General features: G+C 30.3%; 1 protein-coding gene across 3 annotated transcripts in view; it reads left to right on the plus strand.

Moving 5' to 3' along the window:
- LOC124543923 (myosin-1-like) overlaps positions 1–18,766 on the plus strand; it is a 135,121-nt gene that overhangs the window by 34,809 nt on the left and 81,546 nt on the right. The gene's annotated exons all lie outside the window — the stretch shown is intronic.

Below are 18,766 nucleotides of genomic sequence, written 5' to 3' on the forward strand. Positions count from 1 at the left end.
ATAACTTAGTAGTAATGTTAGCTAAAGTGGAATTAATATTAAAAATAGATTAACCGTTATCGTAATTAGTCTATATACACTTATTTACAAACCGTTACGGTTTCGATATTATTCAGTAACACAAATCTTATTATAGAAGTACTAGATTCAGCTCTAAAGTGACTTGCGTAATCTTCTATTTATGAAATGACTTTTTAACTGTAATTTGATTTTAAGACACTAAGAGCAAATATAACTATGAGAATACTACGAAATGAATCTACTTAATTAATAATATTTTATACAAAAACTATCGAAACATGCAAAGATCTACGTATTTTGGTTTTTTAGTTATTTCAGCATAAAAAAATCTCCTCATTTACTCGGTTACCTAGAGATAATTAATCCATCATAATCAGCGTCGGATTGAGCAAGGGGCCGTAGCAAATTGTTTCAAAGACCTCTTGATCGGCTGTGGTTTTAAGTTTAAAGTGGTAATATACTAAAAATATTCAATACATTTATTCAACTTCTATAGGTTACATTTTTGTTGGTAATTAATAATCTAGTAAATCACTATACGCCCTGTTAGGCTGTTAGGTACAAAAAGTTAGAGATAAGACTGCCTGGGCATTTAGAATAATTTTGGTAAGAAACAATTGAAAATTTACAATACGAAACAAGGCAATTAAATAATTAAGTTCAGGCACAAAAGTTTGAAAATGTTTTAATAGGCGTGGCTTTTCACTCGTGGCCGTAACAATCGTTACTTTGGCTACGTGGTTTATTAATAGTTTTAAAGCATATAAAAGAAGCCTGCATTTGCAAACATATAAAAATATGATTCATCGCGTTTATCCTTGAAATTCAACTAGTTCTCAAAAAGTAGCTTGCCATAAAAGTGTAACATATGAATTAGATCTCTCGTGGGCGCGATCAAAGCGTGTAACGAATTATCGGTCGTATATCTTTTAATACCAAACTGGTTTTCATTTAGTCACATCCGATCAACGATTATGTCTTCCTTAGATGGCCACTCAATCATAATTTAATTCAACCATTATTTATATTAAAGAACATTAATTAACACACATCATTTTAGTTAAGCTGAATTTTAATATTTTCCTACTAATTGTTTTAATGTCTTAATAGTGGTGACATAGAGTTGAATAATCAATTCTTCCAAATAAAAAAATAAAAATAATTATTAAAATCCACTGCCTAGTTCTTTTTAGTGATTCTTATATCTGATGGTGGGTAGACTTTTTATTTATGATATGATTATGGCTTGACATTTTTAATGCATGCCATAATTCAAAACAGTGATAAATATTTTCTGCATACTTATTTTATATTCATGTACATCTATATATTTTATTGTTTGCTAACTCTTAATTGGAGCCCAATCAAAAGCCTTAATTGATATTTCCAAACGAGTGTTCATTAGATTTTGTAACATCGAGCGTCGGTTATATGACGTCTCAATAAATCTAAGAAAATCGGCCATATTTAAAAGCCAGTTATTAAATGGATTTATCTCAATGTGTCTCAACACTGATTTCTTATACATTATGAATTACTATTTCACTTTTCTTAAATATTATCCATCAAAAATTTTTAGATAGTGATAACAATTCTACGCACGTTTTAATAAAATTAATATTTCACTCATTACTATTCGAGAGTGAGGAACAACACAGTAAAGTGATGTCGAGTCCAGGAAAGGAAGTTGACTGAACAATATACGGATGTATTTCCTTTACTCTGATATCTTCATCAACTTGTAATGACAATGGAATAACAATATGCAAACGAAATGTGCAATTGCAGTGCGTTACGTTATACAATAATTTAGCCGAAGAGAGACACACACACACAAACATGACGTACATAAAGATATATTTTCTTTGTGTGTCAATCACGTGAAAACTACTGATCGCATGAATCAAAATTACCGTAGAAGTTTATAGACTATTAATTTATCAATCATTCCCCCTTTTTTGCTCAGCAAAGCGTATAATCGGCTAGTTAAATACATAGAAAATTTTTGTGTGTTATTTTGTGTTGAGTAGTTAGGTGGTTTAGATCGAATCTTGAGTAATTCTAACAACATATGCTATTTTGGATTGAAAATTTAGTGTGTACTACAATACATAAATTTTTGAAATTTCTTGTTATGATTTTTGTGTGTCTAAATTAGTAAAATTTGTAGGTAGGGTTTGTGCAAGCCCGTCTGTGTAGGTACCACCCGCTCATCAGTTATTCTACCGCCAAACAACAGTACTCAGTATTGTTGTGTTTTGGTTTGAAGGGTGAGTGAGCCAGTGTAACTACAGACACAAGGGACATAATATCTTAATTCCAAAGGTTAGTGGCGCATTGACGATTTAAGGAATAGTTACTATTTCTTACAGCGTCATTGTCTATGAGTAATGGTAACCACTTACCATCAGGTGGCCCATATTCTCGACTGCCAACCTATACCATAAAAAATGTGTCGTATCTAAATAAGCAAAGGAAACCATTAAATACTCCATTTAGAATTTCACGTAGGCGAAACTAAAACGATTAAAACTAATAAGTTTTGAGTAATATTGACGAGGTTTGTTTGAACATTTCTATCAGTAAACTTTGTGTGTTCATACAAAGTTTACTAATAGAAATAATAGTAAATAATGTAGTGATATTTGGCGTTTATAACTAAAATCGCACAGAAATACATCACGGATAAAGAATTTATCTAAATAAGTCAGATCTTATTCGTAAGATATCGTGACTATGATTGTTCTACTATTCGGAGAAAGTTATTCGTTTTTGAGCGAACGGAAAATAATACGATATCTCGACGTATCGAACGAGTGTTTTATCGCTGACATCATTGCCTCGTAAGTTATATACTTCTAAAACTAACGTAAATAATACGTTTTATTTATATTCAAATAAAAACCACACCAAAAAAACTTGAATTGAAAAAAATAATAAAAACATATATGACATTTTTTATCTTTATCAAGATTGCCTACACCAATAAATTAAAATATATACTATGTATAATCAATAGAACTATGGTCTCCATTTCTATATTTAATATGTAGTGATTTATTTGACCAGTATCTAAATTCATTAAATTTAATAAGACTCAATTTTACACTATAGATATTGATAACTTATATGAGTAATGAGATTATCGTTATCAAAATTCGGATTTTACTGAAAAGTGTGTCAAGAGATAAATTTTGAGATATATGTATTTTGAATATTAAATATAAAATTCTTTATTATGTTTATTCTTATTTAAAATTATTGAAACAGCACTTGTGGCGTAAACTCCGACAAATGAATATGACATTCCAAAGTTTTGAAGTCTTTTTTTGACATTTTGTAAATACATTTCCGCAGATTAATACGACTTGAATGTTTCTCTAAGCTAAAATTAAAACATCACAAGTGCAATATGGTGAAGTTACGGTTCAATTTCAGAGAATAAGCGAATTGATTCACATTATAGCAATATTTCAAACTATATATTTAGATATTCAGGAAATATAGTTTTTGTAACGGTAGTGTGTTGTAGTTTTTTATTCGATTTTCAAAAATAAGTACACTTAACAAATAAGTTAATCGTAAATGTCATTCTTTATTGTTATATTTTCCTTATTCATTGAATAAGGTTTAATAGCTATAGACGTGCATTCGTGAGTGACGTTCGTTCTTAGTGTACTTGAGGCGAATAAGGGTAAAGTAACAAAAAATAAAAATTAGGTTAAATTTGTTAAGGTTTTTTTCCACTTGCATTGGAACAGCGTGGTGGAATATGTTCCGAAACTTCTCCTCAAAGGAGACTTTAACCTAGCAGTGGGAAATTTACAGGCTGTTGTTTTTGTTGTTAACTTTTTTGTTACTAATAATTAATTAATTTAATTTGAAAAGGCGCGCTTTTTCGAATGGATTGATCTCTAAACTGTTCCAAATTTGAATTATAAATTTTTTAATTTTAACAAATTTAAATAAAGAACATTCGAACATACTGATCATATAGTTGTCGCTTCAGTGCATGGGTTACAACCACGCATAATCTTGGGGGTTAATGACTTATTATACCCATCTGCGCGCTCCCACGTATTCATCTCGAATGCGTCGCTAATTACTAACCCATAATTACTACTTACCGGTCCCTACGAAAACATTCAACAATTTTCATCCTATTTCGTTTAGCCGTCGAATATTTATCCCTATTTGATTGTTATTACCATATGATTATTAAACAATAATAAAACAAATATGAGACAACATCACATACATTACTCTGATCCCAATGTAAGTAGCTAAAGCACTTGTGTTATGGAAAATCAGAAGTAACGAAGATACCACAAACACCCAGTCCCAAGACAACATAGAATAGTAATGATAATCTATATCGACTCGGCCAGGAATCGAACCCGGGACCTCGGAGTGGCGTACCCTTGAAAACCGGTGTAAACACCACTCTACCACGGAGGTCGTCAAAATATGAATATTGTTTACTATAAGCAAGTACAAGAAAATGTATCAATAAAAACAACAAAATACAGTTTATTTAGGTAGGCTTTTACAAGCACATTTGAATCTCGATTTTACAAACTATATTAAGTGAACTGTCGTATCGGAATATAGATTCTACCGAGAAAAACCGACAAGAACCTTATTTTTTTGTTTTATTTACTCTTTTTCAATATTCAAAATACAAATTGATGTTAGTTGAATACAATTATATATGTATGTGTATACGAGTGATAAAAAAGCGTAGAACTAATCTGTATGCTTATTTATCACCTAAATATGCAAAGCGCGTTCCCTTTTAGTGCGCATTAGTCGTGGATTCTGTGGTTTGCGATGCTTTGGCTTTGTAAAATACGGTTTTTCTATAGAAAGAGAAATTAGAATAATTAAATAGATTCACTCTTACGTCTTAAATAATTCAATAAATATATACGTGTCCCGATATTTATAGAATTATATTTAGTTCTGCTTATTACACGTACAATTTTCTTTTATTCGGCTGATATAAAGACAATCGTGTCTAATAGCTGGCAATGAAACATAAGGTTCATTCACCAGTCAATAAAGAGTGCTTTCTAAAGAATCCGGCGGAACTAAAGATACTTACTTCACCGAGCAGATGCGTGGTGTATCCAATCAAACGTGTGACTGTAATTCTGTGTTCCGTTAGGCGCGTGCGCAACCGTACCACGAATTATGTTTTATAATGAGTTACAATCGAGTATATTGCGAGTTCTTGAAAATATTGAATTTTAATTGCATAATCATTTACAATAATAGTTTCTATAAATAAATTGTTTTCTATTGCTAAATGAATTAACGTGAGAAACTCTCACATCTTAATTTCATTAGTTTTATATCTTGTTATTGATCGGTGTTCAGTTTAGAGATATCGTCGTATCGTTTCGGTGGATATGAAACGTGGACTTCAGTTCAACGTCTCAACATATTGTGCTTAAAGTAAAACGTATTGAGTAATCTATATGTATTGTATAATAGTTTACATATTTACTAACTAGTAAGCTTCTAGTAATTAACCTTTTCACTTCTGTTAAAGTTATTCCGGAGAATGGTAAAGAAATGTTGAATTTTGTATCATTTCTCCAGCTATAGTGAATTCCATTAGTAGCGTGTACGTGCGACACCGTAACAGCTTATGACTATAACACACGTATCGACATTTGCCGTAATTCTCCACAAAATTTAAATTTTAGAAGCAACGCGCCTTTTGTATATGTTCGTAAGCTTCTCTTCTAAATTTTCGCTGATTAATTATTATTTTAAGGAACTCCTTTTGAAATTACTTATCTCATCTTATTAAGTATTTATAAATATTAACTATTTAAAGTCACCTTATCGCGAGTGATATGTTGAAAGATCTGTTAGTGAAAATTTTAGTTCCCTGAAGCGAAGAGCACTTCCAATATGACACTATACCAACGAAACGACTATAAGTAACAACAAAAGCTGTGCCAAAGCGGAACCAGTTATGCAATATACAACGTTTTTTTTGTAGCGGGCGATTCCATTATTGATGTTGCTATTTTTTTTGAATAATTAATATTTCCATTTAGCGGGTCGAGATGGCCCAGTGGTTAGAACACGTGCATCTTAACCTATGATCCTATTATGTGCTTAATTTGTGTTAATAATTCATCTCGTGCTCGGCGGTAAAGAAAAACATCGTGAGGAAACCGTGTCTAATTTCATTGAAATTCTGCGACATGTGCATTCCAATAACCCGCATTGGAACAGCGTGGTGGAATATGTTCCAAACCCTTTCCTTAATGACAGAGGAGGCCATTAGTCCAGCAGCGGGAAATTTACAGGCTGTTACTTTACTTTTTTCTTTTAATTAATATTTTATGAAAATACAAGAACCTTGACTTTGCAAAGTTTGCGTTCAATCAATCAAACTTAGTCGTATGACAATTATCTTTCATAATTATACCTACTACTGAAACGGAAATGTTTCACCGGATCTGTTTTATTCATGCAACTGTCATTTGAACTAATTATAAAGTAAAGTTTTATTCGCACGATTGCGTAATAAATATAATAACGGCATCCACTTTAGACATTAATTTATGCGATATGAATTATGTCATATAATATATTAAATTGATATCACGATCAGCTTTACAATTAGAATAATTACACGAAACCAAACTAGACGTTCTTTTATTTCTGACACTTATTTGCAATGTCCGGCTTTCGTACAAAGTTATTCACTAAGATTTTTATCTTATAATAGTAGTCATTGTATCTTATATTTAACTAGCGACTCGCCCCGGCGTCGCACGGGTGCAATGCTGATACTAAATTTACTACAAAATTTACTTGTTGCTTTACTGTATTATATACAAACTCCTCTTGAATCAATCTATGTATTAAAAAAAAACCGATCAAAATTCGTTGCATAGTTTGAAAGATCTAAGCATACATAGGGACAGACAGCGGCAAGCGACTTTGTTTTATTATTTATACTATGTAATGTGGCTTTAGGCATATGAAGTAATGCCTGAAGTTGGTATCGTAATCGCCTTTGAATATTATTTTTGATATGGTTACGAGGCAAAGAGTGATGTGTTGTCTGTTTGTCATGATCTATTGAATAATAAATAATAAAGTAATTAAATACACGCAATTTTTTTGAGTATCATATTACACACGATAAGTGCTTCTTTGAAACGGATTGTCAGTTCTCTATTTTGAGCTTATATGAAAGATATGTACCTATATTTATGTAGTAACCTTATTAACTATTCTCAATTCAATACAAATATACAATAATCTACATTATTAGATGTTTTAAAATATTTTTTGTTTGTATTTTTGTTTTTCTGTAACATTTTCTGCTCTTGGATACATTCTAGAATGTTGAACTTTTTGTTTCTCAGTAACTCATAAAACCTCATTTTATAGTCTTGAACGTTAGTGTAACCAGTTTATCTAGATTTCAGACAACAGTTAAGTAATCAGCATGTGACATCTGCGTTTTTTGAATGTTTGCCTTGATATTTTTCTCGAGTTCCTACAAAAGTACGGTTACTGGAGTCAATGTGAATAATGAGTTCAGTATTGTACTAAATTTGTTGAATAAAACGATACTGTAATAGTAAAAATTACAATCAAATCTAGTTCAGAAACAGCAAAGAATATTCAACGTTGAGTTAAACTAAAATCTCAATTGGTTTAAACGAATATAATGTTTGATTAATTTTTTTTTAAAGTTTGTAAGTAAATACTCTTTTAAATGTGTTTGTTTCGTTTGTATATATAAAAAAAAGGAGGATATATTTGTTTTTTACGTAGTTTTCCATTACTAAGGAACCCTAATACGGAATAGCGGTTAGATAAATAGAGCACAAAGAACAATGATGCATCGACGGCTGCGTTTTTTTTGAAATGACCGACTTTGTAATAACCGGCATTCTTGTGGGAAAATCACAAAATGGGATATTAACGGTTTTAAAATAATTGTGAGACTAATTAAGGAGGTTTATTAACGGTTATGTATACTCTTTTTTCACATAACCCGTCATATTAAACGGAGACTTAATTTGATTAGATTACTTTTACCTGTTGAGAAATGTACAGTCTGCTAAGGCCGCGTAGTGTTCAAGTCTGGACTTATAAAATATACAAATACAATCGGTATGAGAAATATTAATCAGTAATTGATAGAATCAATCTATTTTGCAAAACTGTTGTATAATTTCAAAACGAAATTATTGTGTTATATTTTATTCCAAATCTATTATATATTAATTGTTTTACGTAACATTCTAGTGTATATTTTTCTATACGTTGATATACCAATTTCATTGAAGTCCGTTGGACCGTGATATAGAGTTGGTCATAGTTTAATTAAACCATTTACTTGCGGTTTTGGCGCTACCTTTCTACTGAATTATTACATTTTATACTGGTTCTTGCTTTGTGTGTGTGGATTTATATATTTGGAGATTCGTTTCGAGATATTCGTCTTTAGAGAAGCGTTGATTGCACTGATATAGTTAATTTGTTAATAATTTATGATTTTATTTATACAATAGTCGGATTGAAGACAACTTTACTACCCGTTAGTAACAAAAAAATTGAAAGCATTGAAAAATACCAATAACCATTCCTTAATACTTAGCTTCTAAACTAGGAGATATAAGATTAATTAAGAGTTACATAACAATCCAAAAGTAGTTGAACTTTAAATTCGTTGTTACTAGCAGGAATAGAAAACAAACTGAATAGTTGATGTATTACAAATTATAGTACATACATTCCTCTGTAAATTGAAATGATCAGGAAACGAAACATAATTCTTATCAACTTGTTTCGAATTATTTGAATAAATTAATGTTTTTTCTATGCAAACCCTTATGCTATTTATTGGTAAATGTAAATCAATTACAAAGGTACATATAAAAGTTATGTAATTTAAGTACATAGCATGTCGTGGGTGTGTCCTACGCACATCCGTAATGCTGCGCCCTACGCACCATTGTTGCCAACTTATTTAATGCGTCATGGTTTGTGATTCTTGACAGTTTTGTTGCCATATTATTTAAATAGGCTTAAGTTACACTGTTGCTTACATATTAAGAAGCGATAGAATTAAAAACATTCATTATCAATTTAATATTCGTGTTAGATGCGTTTGTTCGTCTTAAAGAAAAAAAGGGAAAATTTTATTTAAACATAATTTAATAAAATGTATGATAGTTATAACAGAAACAAACATACAAATTCATAGCATTTCCTGAGTATTGAGTCTATCAAGTTTAATATCAGTCTTTAAATATTAATTGAAATTAAAACAAATTAATTATATCTATTAGTTAAAAAAAAGTTAAATTTTCTCCTTTTTACATTTCCTATTTTATTAATTACATATTAATTATAAATTTCAGTAACAATATTAAAATTGTATATATATTTTCAAAATTCGAACCAGTTAACCAAACTCTATTATGTACTACCACAATGATAGTACATAGTAGCATTTAAGTAGGGCAATTCTATTCTCATAAAAGGTATTCATAATCTAAACTACTATACCAAAATCAGAGCGGATGTTGCGACAAACAGGCAGTCAATATTTACTAAATAAACCGACGTACGAGATAATGTAGGCTCGACTGTGAATGCTCCAAACCTGGTCCCGCCCTTGCATGGCCAAAGATCAAAACCGACACCTTAGAAATGGCATATTCACACTATTTGAAAGTTTCTAGTTAGAGAGAGTTTTCAAATTTCGAACAAATAAAAAATATTTTATAGCTAAACGAATGAGGCCAATAAATCATATTTTAAACATTAAAAAAGAAAAATATAAATAAATAAACTAAGTAATTAAGTTATTTTATAATTATTTAAGACAAACATCGATGTATCCCTATTATTTAATTATTGATCTAGAATTTAAACGATTGTATGACTTAAAGCAGATTTCGCTTTCGTAAAGTTGAAGCCATTTCTTTATAATATATGTTCTATGATCCTTGCTCTACTATTGTGTATGTGCCTTGTCAAGATATATGCGTCCGAGTTTTAGTCTCGTTACTTTTTGTCAGTTAATCTTTTGTTACGAAACAGTTGTAATTGTTTTTGGAAGTGAGAACATTTTATCTTGTGTAATAATTATATGTAGAATTGTGACACAGTAAACATTGAACTGAAAATATTATTTTTTTCAGCTTCTTTAACACAATTTTTAAAAATAATATTGGTACAGATATACATGTATATATATTTTATATGAAGTATTTTTTAATTTGAATGTATCTGTGATACAAATATTACCGTTATATCAAATGTGTTTGACATAATGACATAAATTTACGAAAATACATTTACATATTTTAATATATTATAAATAAGTTTTTAAAAAAGAGGACCTTTGAATCGAATACAGTTAAAAAAAATCGAATAAAGACGCGGTTCTTTCTTAAGAATGTGTTTGTTACGTCACGCTGCGCCGGTGGTCCAGCCGACAGCCTCTGGGATCCGCCGACAATCGACTGTGTTTTGTTATACATTACGTGCACACAATTGTCAATGTTAACAAAATCGCGTAAGTGGCAGAGATTGAATCTAATCAAATTTAATTCTAACTAAAGGCATATTTTTTATTTATTATTCATTTGTAAGATTCTAATTAGATTTTGCACGTGACTTTGGCTTCTCATTTAACTTTTAACGGTATGTAAAGTTTTTTTTTTTGTATTAAAAATAGGGAGATGAATAGATAGATTTGATGCTGAGTACATTTGAAGTGTCTAAAACGCAATGTGTTCAGGCAAATTAACTTAAAAAAACTGGTTGGTCCTTATTCACGTCCCTTGTAGCTTAATTGTAGGGGTAAATAGGAATATTAGTTATTCCTTCAAATGAGGAGTTTCTTCAATTATTTTGATAAATACTTATATACGTATTATATTTAGAATATTTCCATTTTATAATAGCAGACTTAGCAAATGTATTTTGGTATAATTTGTAACCAATAAAAACTGTAAAAGCATTTACAAAATTGAGTTAGTTCTGGTGAATTTCGTAGTGATTACAAAAATCATATTTCAAATGATTGGAAGACTACAATTTATAATAACGTGCTTACGTCAGCATAATGTATAGTTTTTACGTATAAAACATCACTAAAAATTATATTCGATCGTTAATCACAAAAAAATACCTGAAGTCGATTATGAGTCGAACATTCATTATGAAAAAAGGATATGAACGCAATGCAATTCAATACATTTAATGAAGCGTAAATAGTTTTGATACTTGTTAAATTCAGTTTTCGCAATGATTGCAATCAACATGTATGACCTGATTCGCTACAGTTATAAATAGTGATTGATCCGTTACCTGTCAAATGATTTGAGCACCGAACGACACGATCAAGGGTGTGGTCACGCTATGTAGACGAAAACATAGATTTTTAATTAACAAAATACAGCCTGCAAATTCCTTACTCTCTTTTTAAGGAGTCTTGGAGCTTACTCTACGGCGAATATTTAATGTAAATTATCGCATTCAGACGTCTACACAAATACTATATAGCCATTCACATGCATTGAGCCTGTATAGTATAGAACACGTATACATTTATTATTATAACATCACCTCTTCAGAAGTATAAATCAGCTCGTATTGTATCTTGTGCCTCCAATTATACTGAAATAATAATATTTTTTAAAAAGGAACACTGCAATTTTTTTTAAATATTGACCAGTATCATGATGATTCTAAACTTAGCATACACAAGCCCAACAATCAATTAAATTATATTCATTTTCACAAGCGTGGTAATTTTGTTAGAAGTATGTTATTAAATTCGAATTATTAAACAGTAGCGCATTTAAATACTGTTGCAGAAATCACTGAGTAAAATAATAACATCTCGGCATATTTACAAAATACTGTATGCGTGACTATTGTCTGTCTGTTCGGTATTCTCATGAGATGGAATGTTTTGTTTGGATATCATAATTATACGTGTAAAATTCATATATGTTTAATAACATAGTATACACACATATATAAATATTTTTCACTTATTTAATGTACTAATTGGCTATTAAAATAAACTTTATACTTTTTTAAAGTATTTATATGTGTGCAAGTTTCATACAGAGGATAAATCGATATATCGATTACAAGTCAGTTTTAGTGTTATGTAATGTTATATCACGCTAAAAATATAATCACTAATATTATCAATAAATTCTGATAGCGTGATATTTTCTATCGGAGATGCATAAAAAATGTCTAATTTACTATATTAAAAACAAAACTCTCACTTCTACGAATTTAAATTCAAAGACAAAATAAGTTTAACTTTACGCTTCACTGCTTTTCATAGTGAATGTTTATTGATCTATATATGCATTCGTTATTGATTATAATATGAAACTTTAACTCCTTTTTAAGTTAGCGGGTATTGGCTTCTATTTTCAGAATCCAATACGACCTCCACTTTGGAAATCCAGGCGCATTTATCTATTTCTCTACAGACTAATCTTATGGGCCCAATCCAAAGTTTGATCCCAGGATCTCGAGGTAAATTTTTTGTTTATCTATCCCCAACCAGGCATTTAATTTTACATTCACATACGGGAATACTTATTTAACCTTGATTAATAAATCCCTTTTTTTTTCTTTTAGACAATTCTATACTTTGATTATTGTATTATTCGACAATGTTCTGCGGCCCAAAGATTGAGAACCGCTGCTCTAGATAAACATAATGTGTAAAAAAAAAATTATCATCAAATACTCGTCCGTCCGCTTTCATGTTACATAAAAGTACGACGGAGCATTCCAATACATAGTAAAAAATATCTAATATGAAACTAAATACACAATATTAATAGTGTAATAAAATGTACGGTGGATATAAGTAACATAGTAGGCGCATTATGAAGTGTTAGAAAGAGCGTGCGATGTGCGATTTTACATACGTAATGCGATGAAAGTCGCTGTTGGATTTGATTGGGAAAAGTTATTGAAAGATTTGAAAAGTACTCTGTAATTTCTATTAAGATAAATTCATATTGAAAAGGCTTAAGATATAATGAGACCTGGAAGAAAAGGAGAAAATTGTTTTGTATGAAACTTATACAAAAATATAATTTAAGTTAATGGTCGTTAAAAACATGATCGTTGGTACGTTAGCGAAGTTTTGCTTCTAATCTGATAGAAAAAAATTGAAACATCTGATATTGGGTTATGAGATTTGATTTTGTTTTCGGAACATTATGTTAATGGTTGTTAGTTGTCTATGCAGTAAATAAACACATTGAAACACACATAGACGGTGATTTTGTTTTTATATGCACAAAAAAGTTTTTATATTTCTCGTTTGATTTTATTTTTCTATATCAAACTGGAATTTGTACGGAAAATGGATAGTATAGTGCGGTAGTTCAAACAGGAAATGGGGAACAAAAGTTGACGAGTTTTTTTAGTCTGTGATACATATTAGTCGCGATCGTGTCTCAATATACGGAGTTGGAAATTATAGCTTGTTAGAAAGTTTAATATTGTTTGTTATTGATTTATTTTATAAAACACAGCGATTAAATTCATATTGGAGCGACGTGGAATATCTTCAACTTCATGTTTTCAAGAGGAATCGAAATGTCGCCTAGAAGCAAATAATTACTTTTAATATAAGTAATGTTGCCAACTATTGATATGTCAGGATTATATGTATAACCGAATTTAATATATGTATGTGTATCTAGCATTCAGATTTCTTTTATTATAAATTATATCAGTAGTTTTTTTTTCTGTATAAATTAAAGTGTTGTGCAATCATTACGTTAATTAATTCTGAAGATATAAAAAAAACAAAATCAATAAAATGAAAAATTGGTAAATATGTGTTTCAAATTTCACATTCATAAAAATATTAGAATCATATTTTTTCTTTCGATTTTAAATTTTAAATAAAGAATTGAATTTTATTGATAACTAATTATCAATAAGCAAATTTATAACGGCTAAAAGTATAGGATCCACTGCAGTAAATAAAATCAGACAAATGTATGATATCTTAAACTTCAACAAGATTCGAGCTGTATTTTGAAAAAATAACAAAAAAAAGATTCGTAAAAGAGAACACAATGAAAGTTTATATAAACGCAATAATGTTTTAATTTTTTAGTCCAAGCATTCGATTTTTTTCATTCTTCCGAACAAAATACGAACGCTTGTGTACCGACATTGCCGGCTATCCATATATCAGCAATTATCCGTGTATTATTAAGATTAAGCATTCTTAATCCTCAAAATACACAGATAATTGCTGATAAACGAAACTATTGACTTTCTTGACGAGTCTTCTCAGTAGAATAAATAGAACGTTTAATATATTCATGTATGTTGTATGTTGAGTATAAAATCTAGAATTATAGTTTCATTCGCTATTACATTGTATATAGGAGAAATCACGTATTAAAGAGTGCAAGTATGAAAATTTCGCGTCTTAGGGCTTTGAGGAAAGTTGCTAATCGTGTATAAGGGAAAGCGGCTACTCGTATTCGTATACACGTGCCATTGTGAGGCTACAACTTGTATGGGACAAAAACTTCCATACAGATATAAAATACATTAAGTAACACAAGCTTATAAGAAAGTTCATTTAAATTTAAAAGAGAAAATTAAAAAAAGATATATTTTATATGATATGTATGTATTTTAAACTAGCAACCCGCCCCGTCTTCGCTCGGGTGCAATGTTGATTACTATAGATCCACTGAATTTGTTTATTTACACATTAGAAACTTCTAAAATTACCAATTTTTCTTTACTATATTGTCCATGTATTATAAACAAAAATCATCCTCTCGAATCAATATCGAAGTAATTTTAAAGATCTAAGCATACATAGAGACAGACAGCGGTAAGCGACTTTGTTTAATACTATGTAATGATTTGATTTTGGGTAGAATAATAGATAAAAACTTTTTTATGAAATCCTTCAACTAAAATAATTTATCATAAAGTAGCGCTCTTTCTCATTTGCAAGTGTGAAGTTGCAGGACATTTAGTCCTTTTAAAAATTGCAGTAGGAAAAAATTTAAATAAATAATTATGAATTAACATCCCTTTCCAATATTTGGAATCCTTTGAGAAAGTTTATCAATAATCTAGATTTTATACCCGTATATTATATGTGATATCATTTACTCCGAGGGGATAAACAATAATTTCGGTATATTTAATTCCTTTAAATGAAATAAAATAAAAATATGAGAATTAAGAAAAAAGTTTTCAATAGCGAATAGACCTATTTATATATGAAAATTGTTTTAAGCAACCTTTGAGATAAAATTGTTTTAATAATCAAGAGTCAGGATCAAATGGAAATTATATTTCAAGATAATTAAACTCAAAATTGGTAAATAGTTATTATTGTATTAATGTTAAGGAAATTTTCTGTTTATTAATTTATTATACCTAATAATTGTATGTAGTATATTGGTCATATATTGTTGCTTGAAAGTAGTTGAAACGATTCATTGCATTTGAAAGTTTACTTACATAAGTCGTAAGGTTTTGGTTACAGAATAAAGCGTTAAGTAGAATACTATTTATTAATTAGAATTGGATGTGATTATAGTTATGTTAAGAGTCGAGATGGCCCAGTGGTTAGAACGCGTGCATCTTAACCTATGATTGCGGGTTCAAACCTAGGCAAGCACCGCTGTTTCATGTGCTTAATTTGTCTTTATAATTCATCTTGTTCTCAGCGGTGAAGGAAAAATCGTGAGGAAACCTACATGTGACAAATTTCATAGAAATTCTGCCACATGTGCATTCCACCAACCCGCATTGGAACAGCGTGGTGGAACATGTTCCAAACCTTCTCCTCAAAGGGAGAGGAGGCCTTTAGCCCAGCAGTGGAAATTTACAGGCTGTTGTTGTTGTTTGTTGTTGTTATAGTTATGTTAGCAGCAATTGTTTTATTGGCTGTGGGTTAGGGGTCAAGTAAGTCAGATTGATCTATTATTATGTTACGTATTCCAGTGCGAATGGTAAATAATATTAAGATTTATAATCTAATATTTAAGCCCGCGGCTTCGCTCGTCTAGGTCCTTCCTTAGAGTTCAAGTTTCCTTCGTAACAAATTTCATCAAATTCGGTTCAGTGGTTTGGCAATGAAAGCGCGACAGACAGATTGACAGACAAAGTTACTTTCACATTTAAATTATTAGTATAGAGTTTTGAATGGATTACACAGTGATGTTACTTACAAAAATGTTATGATAAAAATAAATACTGCTACTTTATGCGATAAAAAAAGTCGATGTTTTGTCCTTATCATTCGCTTAATAATATTTATTAGCTTACTTTTTTGTTATTTTTTTTCTATTCACTTTGTGCTACTTATTTTTTTGTTCTAAGTAATACTTTACACGCCTCAGAACGCACGGGCGTGTGGGTGGCTTCTTTAGATATGCCAGCACGCGACAGTTTTGTTGAATATTTAAATTTAGAATTACTATTTAATGTCATGGTAAGTACTGGCCACTATGGTACCACTTCATTTTACAGTTGTTGATCGTGAATGATTTGAAATTTCATCGGGTTTAGTAATTTTTCGAGATATCATCATAGTATATAATTTTACCAAAACCTATGTAATAATACTAGCGATCCGCCAGGCTTCGCACGGGTACATGTATCGTTATATTGTGACCAAAATACATAAAATATTTAAAAATTGTTGCCTATGTGTTATTCTGATCTATACCCTATATAAGTGTAAAATTACATCCAAATCCGGCCAGTAGTGTTTCGTGAAACAAACATATATATATCCATCCTCAAAAACATTCGCGTTTATAATATTAGCAGGATAACACCCCATGTTATTGCTTCAATAGGGATAAGAAGCGGCATCATTCCAAAGTTCTCGAGTTACGCTAACAAATTCACAAAATTCATGTTAGTGTCAGATTTTCTTCATAAATATATTTCATAACCTCGTCGTCCTTAAATGTCTAAAGTAAGAAAAATCTGTCCCCAATTATAATAATTACTATAACGACGAGTCGGTGTGTTTGTAGGGCTCGGATACGCGAATTCTTACACCGTGGTCGCGTTAGATTTGCTTAATTGACTTGATTAAGATTCCGCGAAATGTTTAGATATTTTTTTTTTTCATTAATTAGTTTTACACTACTTACCTGTATGTTGCTTATTTGTAATGTTATTAAAATTTTCAATTAAGCGTTGCGTTATTTCTAGTGCTAGTTGTATTTCGTTGAAATATTTTCGCTTTTTGTTGAATATTTATAAATTACGATTCTATGAACGGAATGAGTTGCAATGTCTGTATGTTGTTTGTGAATTATCCGATACGATTACAGTAAGTAAGTAAGTAATAGCCTGTAAATCACTCACTGCTGGGCAAAAGCCTCCTCTTCCATTAAGGAGAGGGTCTGGAACATATTCCACCACGCTGTTTCAATGCGGGTTGGTGGAATGCACATGTGGCAAGTGCTATGAAATTAGACACATGCAGGTTTCCTCACGATATTTTCCTTCACCGCCGAGCACGAAATGAATTATAAACACAAATTAAGCACATATATATATGTAGTTGTGATTGTCTGGGTTTAAATCCGAAATCATCGGCTAAGATGCACGCGTTATAGCCACTGGATCATCTCAGCTCAATCTAGCTGCCCTAATATATATATTCTCCAATCATATCCCAATTGTTATGGCAATCGTTTTAACGGTAAGTATAGAAATTTATATGCTTTATCGGCAAGTTACAAATAGATTTGTGATAACTTTCATGCCGATTGGTCAAATAGTTTCATACATCCAGTTATATATTTTATCCTAATAAAATGGGTTTCGAATTTATTGAGAAAATACCCCAATTGGGCTGGGACTTAAAATGAAAAGATGATTTTTTAAATTCATAATATTGTAAGTGTTATACGTATGTTTTACTCTATATCTAAAATAATTTATTATTGTTTATAAAAAGCATGTCAATGATTACAAAGATTTAAATTGATTGTCTCGCAATTATAAATGTAATTCAAATATATGCTATTCAGTTCAAACCGGTCTAAAATTAGCATGATGTACTCAATTACGTTCGGAAGTAATATAGATACATATATCTATGGAGGATGTATAAAAAAAATTAGATATTAACTCTAATAATGTGTGAAAATTAATAAAGAATTCATCCACAAATATGATATTATATTATATCTATATTAATTAATATTATAGATGTGATGATAATCTGTCTGTTGTTCTTTCACGAACATACCAATGAACCGGATTTGATGAAATTTGGTTTAAAGCATACTTGAACTTTAAGGAAGGACGTAGGCTGCGTTTCTTGTTTAACTCATCGCAATCAATCCCTAAAACTCGAGTGAAGCCGCGGGCTACATCTAGTGATTATATATATTTATGACCTATTCAAATCAAAGTTTAATTTTTACTATTCATTCATGTAGTGCTTAACGTTGAAGGAAAATATCGTACATCAAAAATATATTGCAAGACATTCTGAGATTAACATGCAACGTTCGTTAATTCTAATATCCATTGCCGTGAATGGAATTATCATGCCCAGCTGTGGGAAATTTACGAACGGCTCTACTTTTCTTAGTATCTTCATCATCAGCGTTAGTAATCTATTGAAATAATTATATCAATGAGTGAAAGTACGTTAAGACATTATTAAATCGAAAATTAAACG

Source organism: Vanessa cardui, chromosome 3 (genome assembly GCF_905220365.1).
Source record: "Vanessa cardui chromosome 3, ilVanCard2.1, whole genome shotgun sequence".
NCBI classification, from domain to species: domain Eukaryota; kingdom Metazoa; phylum Arthropoda; class Insecta; order Lepidoptera; family Nymphalidae; genus Vanessa; species Vanessa cardui.